At 41.7% G+C, this 7,785-nt stretch overlaps 1 non-coding gene across 1 annotated transcript; it reads left to right on the top strand.

Annotated features, from left to right (window-relative positions):
- The first annotated feature begins 7,065 nt into the window (after window positions 1-7,065).
- Window positions 7,066-7,139, top strand: Trnar-ucu (transfer RNA arginine (anticodon UCU)). The gene has a single exon. It is a non-coding gene; the product is annotated as a tRNA-Arg (tRNA).
- Window positions 7,140-7,785: the final 646 nt, after the last annotated feature.

The following is a 7,785-nucleotide window of genomic DNA, read 5'->3' as shown; positions in this document are numbered from 1 at the left end:
CTGCTCTTAGGAAGGAAACCCAAAAGCCTTTTTAATGACAGATGTACTATGGAAAATTGTCCCCACAAAGTTCAGATGCTGTGTAATATCAACTCCCTGAAATCAAAGAAAGGAAATGACTTACATTCTTGGAAAGTGAAGCCACTAGTAGCTTTCTCTGAAAAACTACACCCTGTGGCAACTGGGAGTATTTCATACAAAAACTACATTTAAATAGATGCTTATGAAACCAATAAACAAATATCACTGGGTCCTTGAGGATAAGGGAAGGAATCACACATGGAAAATACAGCAAGAAATGATTTTCCTCTACATTTAGAAGTGCTAGATCCCAGACTTGAAGTCAAAATCAACCTGAGAATTGTAAGTTTGTCTTCCCTGCTGTGGGTAATGCTCAGCTCCTGAGGAAAATGCTGGCAAAACTGATTCCTTGCTAAAATAAAATAAAAACAAAAACTAAAAAAGTAGAAGGGAGTCAATGACCTAATATTTCTTTAGGCACAAAGTACACAAAAATATGGTCCCAAAATTTTGCAAGCTTTCATTTCAACTTTAAAATATACTAGTTTTGATCATTTTCCATCTCTTCATCTTTTAGAAAATGCCCCTCTGTTAGACTCTGCCATCCCGGGACTGGAGGTGTTGTTTTCATTCTTTTGATCTCCCACAGGTGGCCCCAGGTGGCCCTACCTGACAGTGCCTGGCAACCAGCCCAGAGAGTAAACTGGGGGGCTTCTTTGCTGTCGTCTGGCTAAGGTCTGCCAACTCCTCCCAAGACCCACATTCTGCAAGCCATGCCCCAACTCAAATGTCCCCTGAGATCCCTTTTGGACCAGGAGCTCCATACTGGAGTCGGTTTCCCCAATGAGGCACTTTCAGGGTCATGGAGCAGATGCTGAACTCTGGTCCTTTCCAAAATCTGGGCAGCCTGGTCTCCAGGGCACACAGCAGGCGGCACCCACAGCCTCAGGAAAGCGGGCTCCAACGCTGGTCCCTTCACAGTGATGGAGAGCGACAAGTAAGAGCCCTAGAACAGAGTGCCAGAGACACCACCAAGCCCTGGAACCTGCAGAGCCCAGCGATCCAGGGACGAGGCCTGGTGCATGGAGCCCAGAGCACAGCCTGCAGTCAATACAGGCCTCCTGCCATCTCCACAGAGGGGACTGGGAGCTCTAGCTTCCCCTGCTGCCAGGCTCTGCTGCCCTCGGGCCTGTCCTCCCGCCCTGGTGTGGGCGAGCTCCGACTCTGGAGGCAACTTGCTCGCCTGGTGCCCACCCTAGACCCAAGTGAACTAAAAGAAGAAGAAAGACCAAGAGGGGGACACTGCCTTCGCAGGACTGGGGACCTCGAGAAACCCTCTATAAACCCGTCCAGTTCGGCTGACAGGGGACCCAGCCGCCGCCGCCCGGGGCACGGTTCACAGAGAGGCGCTGGGTTCGTTTTCTTCCCTCTAGAAATTCCTGAGCACCAGGAGTCAGACCCTCCTCAGCTGTGGACTTCTTCCTGCTGGCTCCCCATGCCTGCGTCTTCCTTGAGTCTCTCTTAATGATTATGTGACTTTTTGCACCACTTGGGGAGCAAGACAGAACACTTAGCCTCTTTTTTAAAAATAATTTTTAGTTGTGGATGAACACAATACATTTACTTATTTATCTAATATGATGCTGAGGATTGAAACCAGGACCTCACACATGCTAGGTAAGTGCTCTACCACTGAGCCAGGATCCCAGCCCCACTTAGCTCGTTTTGAAACAGATCAACTCTGTTTGCATAAAAACAAGCAGGCTGGGGTGAGCAGTCATGATGCTGTTATTTATTTATTTATTCGCCTTGAAAAGCACAGAGTGTTCAGCAACTATTAAGAATGAACAACTGGATAGTGGCTTTGCAGGTTTTTTAGGAAGGCAGATGAGTGCCCAATGCCTGGGATCCATGTGACTTACCTGGAAACTGGGAAAGCACCAAGGTTGATCTTTCTTTGTGCAAGGCTGCCAATCATGAGGCCACTGCAGATATTTGTGACCAGTCAACTACTGAGCCGAGTGCCCAGCTAGGTTTGACACATTTCTGAGCTGACTCAATTCTTCTGAAATGATTCCTGTTTTCTGCCTCCAGCCAGAAAGTCATCTCAAAATATTGATTAATTTCAGAAGGAGGAAAATAAGGTTCTAATGCTGCCATTCAGGTCCAAGTCTTCTCCAGGGCACCTGATAGGCCTGCTGTGAGCCTCCATCAAAGTGGTCAGGAATTCACTGACAAATTTCAAAGGGGCTGAAATGTCATTACTGTTTGTATAATTTTGGATTGATTAACAATAGCATAAATGACACAAACATGACAAAGGTGGAAGGTATGAAGCAAACCTTTCGTTGGCAATCTTTTCTTTATTCAGTATTCAGCAGTAGAGTCAAGCAGTGGTTTACCTAGCATGGCTTATTTGGGGGGCAGAAAATGGCTTAAGTAAGGATCTGGGTTACATAAGCTTCTTTCACCATATCAATTTTCTTTCAGAAGCTTACAACATTCTTATCATGGACACTCATGCCATCCACATCTCCAAATACAATATGTCAAATCTTTCTTTTCTGAAATCTAGATTCTATTTTTTAATGTTTCATAGTCCTGCCAGTAATTATATTTCCCACCTTGGTCTCCTTTTTCCTCTATTTGCTTTCTATTTAAAAATGAAATAAAATAAACAAAGAAAAATTTAAAAAAATATTCTGCATGTCTATATATCTCACATTTCTTTTTGTTTTGAAAACATAGGACTTTGTGGTACTTTACATTCTCTCTAGATCAGCCTGTTCTCTAATGAATAAACCTTGATTAAACTTCCAACATATTCAATGACAACCTATATTTTGTATGTAAAGGGGTGTTGAGATAAATTCTAGCTGTTGTTTCTTTGTTGAGAGCCACAGCCAGTCAGAATGATGCCTGGCATTTGCCAGAGGGAATGTTTGAAAGGTGACAGGGAATGTTTGAAAGGTTATGCCAGGGAACCATTGAGATGATGATTTGAGTTAAGCTATATCGAATTGCTATGATGCTGGATTGATTGCATTGTATATTTGACCTTTACTGTCAGGCAATGGGGTGGCTCTTGCTGCCTTGGGCGCCCGCTACTTTGAAGTTCTTGCTCTACTTTGGAGTTCTCCTGGGGATTCCCGGAGAGTGCCCATTGATTGGGGAAGTGCTGGAGGAGGGATTTCCAGTGTGGGGGGTTGCTGGAAGGGCCATGTGAGTGGTGTTGGCCAAAAAGCACGTGTGCAGTGCTGGTGAGAGTTGAAATAAAGTGTTGCTGTTTGAACCTACAAGGCTTTGTGCCCAGACAGACTGCGGCATTTCTTCTTGATGTAAACTGTGAAGTGTATGAAAAATAAGTCCAAGCACATTACTCTAAATCTTTTGTCATTTAAAATGATAGACCTCAGCCAGAGCAAAGGAACATATACAAAAATACTTGCACCAGCCTGGTTTCAGACCCCCCCACACACTAATGGAGCAGCTGACCCCAAAACAATAGGCCCAGGAAATACCCTATTCACATTCTGGTTGCATGTTAATTACTCAGCTGGGATCAGTGCAGGGAAGTAGGCAAATATCAAAGGTGCCAGTTTAGCTCAAGACATTATCAGCATATTTTCTCAATTACTATTGCTGGGAGTATTGTATTGTGGGTGTAATAATGTAGAATAAAGTAAATCACCAATACCCTGAGTGAGACCTTCCAGAGCCCTGGCCCAACTCTGCTGACCACAGTAATAACTCCACAACTACCAATTGCTCCTAAAAATTTTTGTTTGTGCACTGTTTCAACTTTAACAAATTTTGTTCGAGTTACTATGTTCTGAAGTTTAAAGTTTTAGATGCAAAGGTGACTGGGCATGTGCAAATATCTGTAAACTGCAAACAAATAAATTTGCATTCTTTTTTCTAGGACTTTTATGGACTATGGTTTCCAACAGTCATTCACAAAAGAGGTTAGAAAAAAAATCCCTGTTTATTCCCAAGGAATCTTTACACAACACTTTTACACTGGCTACTTCACATAAACTTGCCTCAGGGATTTAATTCATAAATCAAATGAATTTCCTGCAGCCTGTACAGTGCTGTTGTAATGGCTATTATAATAATGTAAAATTGTCATGAGTGGTGAAACATGCCTGGAATCCTAGAAGTTCAGGAAAATGAGGCAGGAGAATTGGTAGTTTGAAGACAGCCTCATTCACTTAACAAGGCTCCAAGAAACTTAGTGAGAGCCTGTCTCAAAATATAACATAAAAAAGACAGTGGATGTGTATCAGTGGAAAGCACTTTTGGGTTCAATACTCAGCACCAAACCAAAAATTAAAAAAATAAAAAATAAACATAAGGATTCAGGGTACAAAAACATGTAAAAAATGTTGGCAACAGCATACATTTAATAAATATATTTTTGATAAAAGTGTTAAGGTTCTTTAAAAGCCCAAAATAAAAATGCTACATAATACACTAGTAATAATTTGGGGTACTACTACAAGGTTGTACATGCCTGTACTCTCTGTGGCTTAGAAGGGTGAGACAGGAGGATCTCAAGTTAGAGACCAGACTCAAAAACTTGGCAAAGTCCTAAGCATATCAGTAAACCCTGTCTCAATAATAAATAAACAAATAAAAGTGGTGGAGACTGGGTATGTAGTGTAAGGGTCCCGCGAAACGTCAGAGAAAGAGACCACCAAGTGACCACTCATGCAATTGGCACAAGGGGGATTTATTGAACCAGCATGCTGGGGCTCCGTGCCCACTCAAGAAGGGAAAGCAGCCCAGAGCCCCGAGCAGGGGCTGAGCACTGCTTAAGTACACTTTTTGGGGAGGGTGGAGGGCTTTGTATACATCAGAACAAATCATCATTAGGCGCGGGAAAATTGAACAACAACTCCTAAACATGATTGGTTCATTCATTGGCGGGAACAGGTCAGGCTGGAGTGATAGGTCATTCCTAAGGAGGGGGTTACATTTAAACTGATTGGTCCAGGCCCTGCAATGCCTATGTGCGACCACACAGAGCCCTTATTAAACAATCCAAATAGTCAGGGGAAATATTTACTGGGCAGTTCCAAGCATTGTCTTAACAGCTACAGAAATTTCAGGTTTTGCAGGTAGCATAGAAACCTAACAATACCTAATCCTTTACATTTTAACTCAGACCTTGCAGCTTAGAAACTTTACAACACCCGGTCTTTTACCCTTTAACTTTTACGCTTTAACTTCAATTTCTTTTACCCTTACAGTAGCACATTGGTAAAATGCCCATGGGTTAATCCCTGGGTTCAATCCTCAGTACCACAAATAAGCAAATAAATAAAATAAAAGAGAGAAAGAGATAGATTGAACTTGCATGTAATTTAAATTCAAAATAAATTTTAAAAATATGGGTATATATGTAATGCAATTGAAATCCTTTTGCTGAAGATATTGCTGCACTTCTATTTTTATTGTATCTTCATTCACAGTATCTAATAAAAGGAAACAAATTAAGTGCCTTTTAGATAAAAGGTATTATCAGAAAATGCCTTCCAGCTGCAGATTATTCAACTAATGCCTTTAGAAACTACACACTTAAAATTAAAACTGGTCCCTAGAAGGCAAGACTCAGATACTGGTGTTTTTAAAGTACTCCAAGATATTTGGTATCTGTGGGCACCTTTTTTCAGACTGTTCTAAAACTCAGAACGAGGTACATATGGGAGGTCAGGATGAAACCACAATATACAGTAAATTCTTCAATGGGTAATCTTAACTCAGACACTCTAATAGAAGAAACAGTTTTGGAGATAAAACTAGATTCTCTGTTTCACTGATTTCTGGGTTATGGATTCAATCCAAACATATATTAGAAAAGACTTAAGGCTACTGGTTAAAATCTATTTATAATAGGTATTGAAAATATACCAAAGGCTGGGTGTGTTGGTGCAGGCCTGTAATCCCAGTTGCTGGAGAGGCTGAGGCAAAAGGATCAAATTTCAAAACAGCCTTAGCAAAAGTGAGGTGCTAAATGACTCAGTGAAACCTCATCTCTAAATGAAGTAAAAAATAACCCTGAGACTGAGTCTCAGTAGTCCAGTGTTCCTAAATTCGATCTCTAGTATCCACCATAAAAAAAAAATATGTACCAGGGGGCTGGGGCTGGAGCTCAGTGGTAGTGATAGACCCAACCTGATCTTTTCTTAAAATTGGGCATCTCGCCACAAAACCATGAAAAGATAATTTCAGCTTTACTATAAATTACTGCAAATTCTGAACCTGCTTGAAATGCCTGCCTGTGCCTTGAACTCACCCATGCCTGGCTCTCTGACCAGATAGCAGCCCTCTCTGAAACTTAGTGACACCTCATAAATATTGGCCTTCCCTGGCCAGACAACGACCCTCTCTGAGGCTCTAATGGTCCTCATAAATTCTGATGTTGGGGCCAGCAAAAAAATGTAAACTACCATTAGTGTGATGCTTGTCAGAGTTCTGTTATCTGTAACCCCCCTTTGTGTAACTTTCTGGGCTATAAAGCTGGGCTTCAGGAAAGCTGGGGTGGTGTCTTGTTCCCGCCATTTTGGGAGGGAGAGGCAGCCCAGCCGGTCGAAATAATAAGCTTGCTTTAATTTGATTTTAATTGGAGTCGGTGGTCTTTTCTTGTGTCCTGGTCTAACAGTAGCTAACTTGTCTGGCACTTGGCTTAATTCTCAGCACTACATATAAGTAAATAAAATAAAGGTCTATCAACAACTAAAAAATAGTTTTTTTCATAGTGTACCTATTTGTTGACAGCCTGTGACCTAATTTGCTGTGTACTTTAGTTTTTGAGATGGAAGTTGGCCATGCATGGTGGTGCATGCCTGTAATCTCAGCTGCTTCAGAGGCTGAGATAGGAGGATCCTGAATTTGAAGTCAGTCTCAGCAATGGTGAGAAGCTAAGCAACTCAGTGAAAACCTTTCTCTAAGTAAAAATAAAAAATAAGGGAGGGATGTGGCTCAGTGGTAGAGCGCCCATGACTTCAATCCCTGGTTTTGCCTCCCAAAATATGGGACTGGGGATATAGCTCAGCTGGTAGAGTGCTTGCCTTCTAAGCATGAGGCCCTGGGTTTAATTCCCAGTACCACAAAAAACAAAAAGGAAAGAAAGAGAGAGATTGATCTTTCATGTCGTTTGAATTCAAGTTAGTCCCACTTTTATTTTCCTGCCACACCAGAGAAAGGTGCTTACTGAAATGTTTGGAATGTTTCTATGGGTCAGGGCCATTTTAATTAAAAGGTCTTACATATGAAAACAAAATGAATTGAGGACCTTTATTGGGACACATAAACTACACTACCTCATTTAGAAGAGATTCTTTTTAATGTCACCTAATTTTATTCTGCTTTATTCATATTTTAAAAGCTTGGATTGTTGGTAAAGATGGTGCCTGGAGGGGCTGGGAATGTGGCTCAAGTGGTAGAGCACTCACCTGGCATGCGTGCGGCCCAGGTTCCACCCTCAGCACCACCTACAAACAAGATGTTGTGTCCGCTGAAAACTAAAAATAAATAAATAAATAAAAATAAAAGAATTCTTTCTCTCTCTCTCTCTCTCTCTCTCTCTCTCTCTCTCTCTCTCTCTCTCTCTCTCTTCAAAAAAAAAGATGGTGCCTGGAGCATTTCTCTTCCAGGAGCTCAGGTCCATGACACTGAATAGCGTGAACTTTTAATGGCACAATGGCACACCTCCAAATCCCCAAAGTGGCGTGAACTCTCAGCCAATAAAGAAGTAAG

The sequence above is a fragment of the Marmota monax genome, unplaced genomic scaffold (genome assembly GCF_021218885.2).
Source record: "Marmota monax isolate L192 unplaced genomic scaffold, Marmota_monax_Labrador192_F-V1.1 WCK01_AAM20220418_F8-fsc01737, whole genome shotgun sequence".
NCBI lineage: Eukaryota > Metazoa > Chordata > Mammalia > Rodentia > Sciuridae > Marmota > Marmota monax.
The sequence above is the reverse complement of the archived record's forward strand: the minus strand, read 5'-3'. Positions and strand labels throughout refer to the sequence as shown.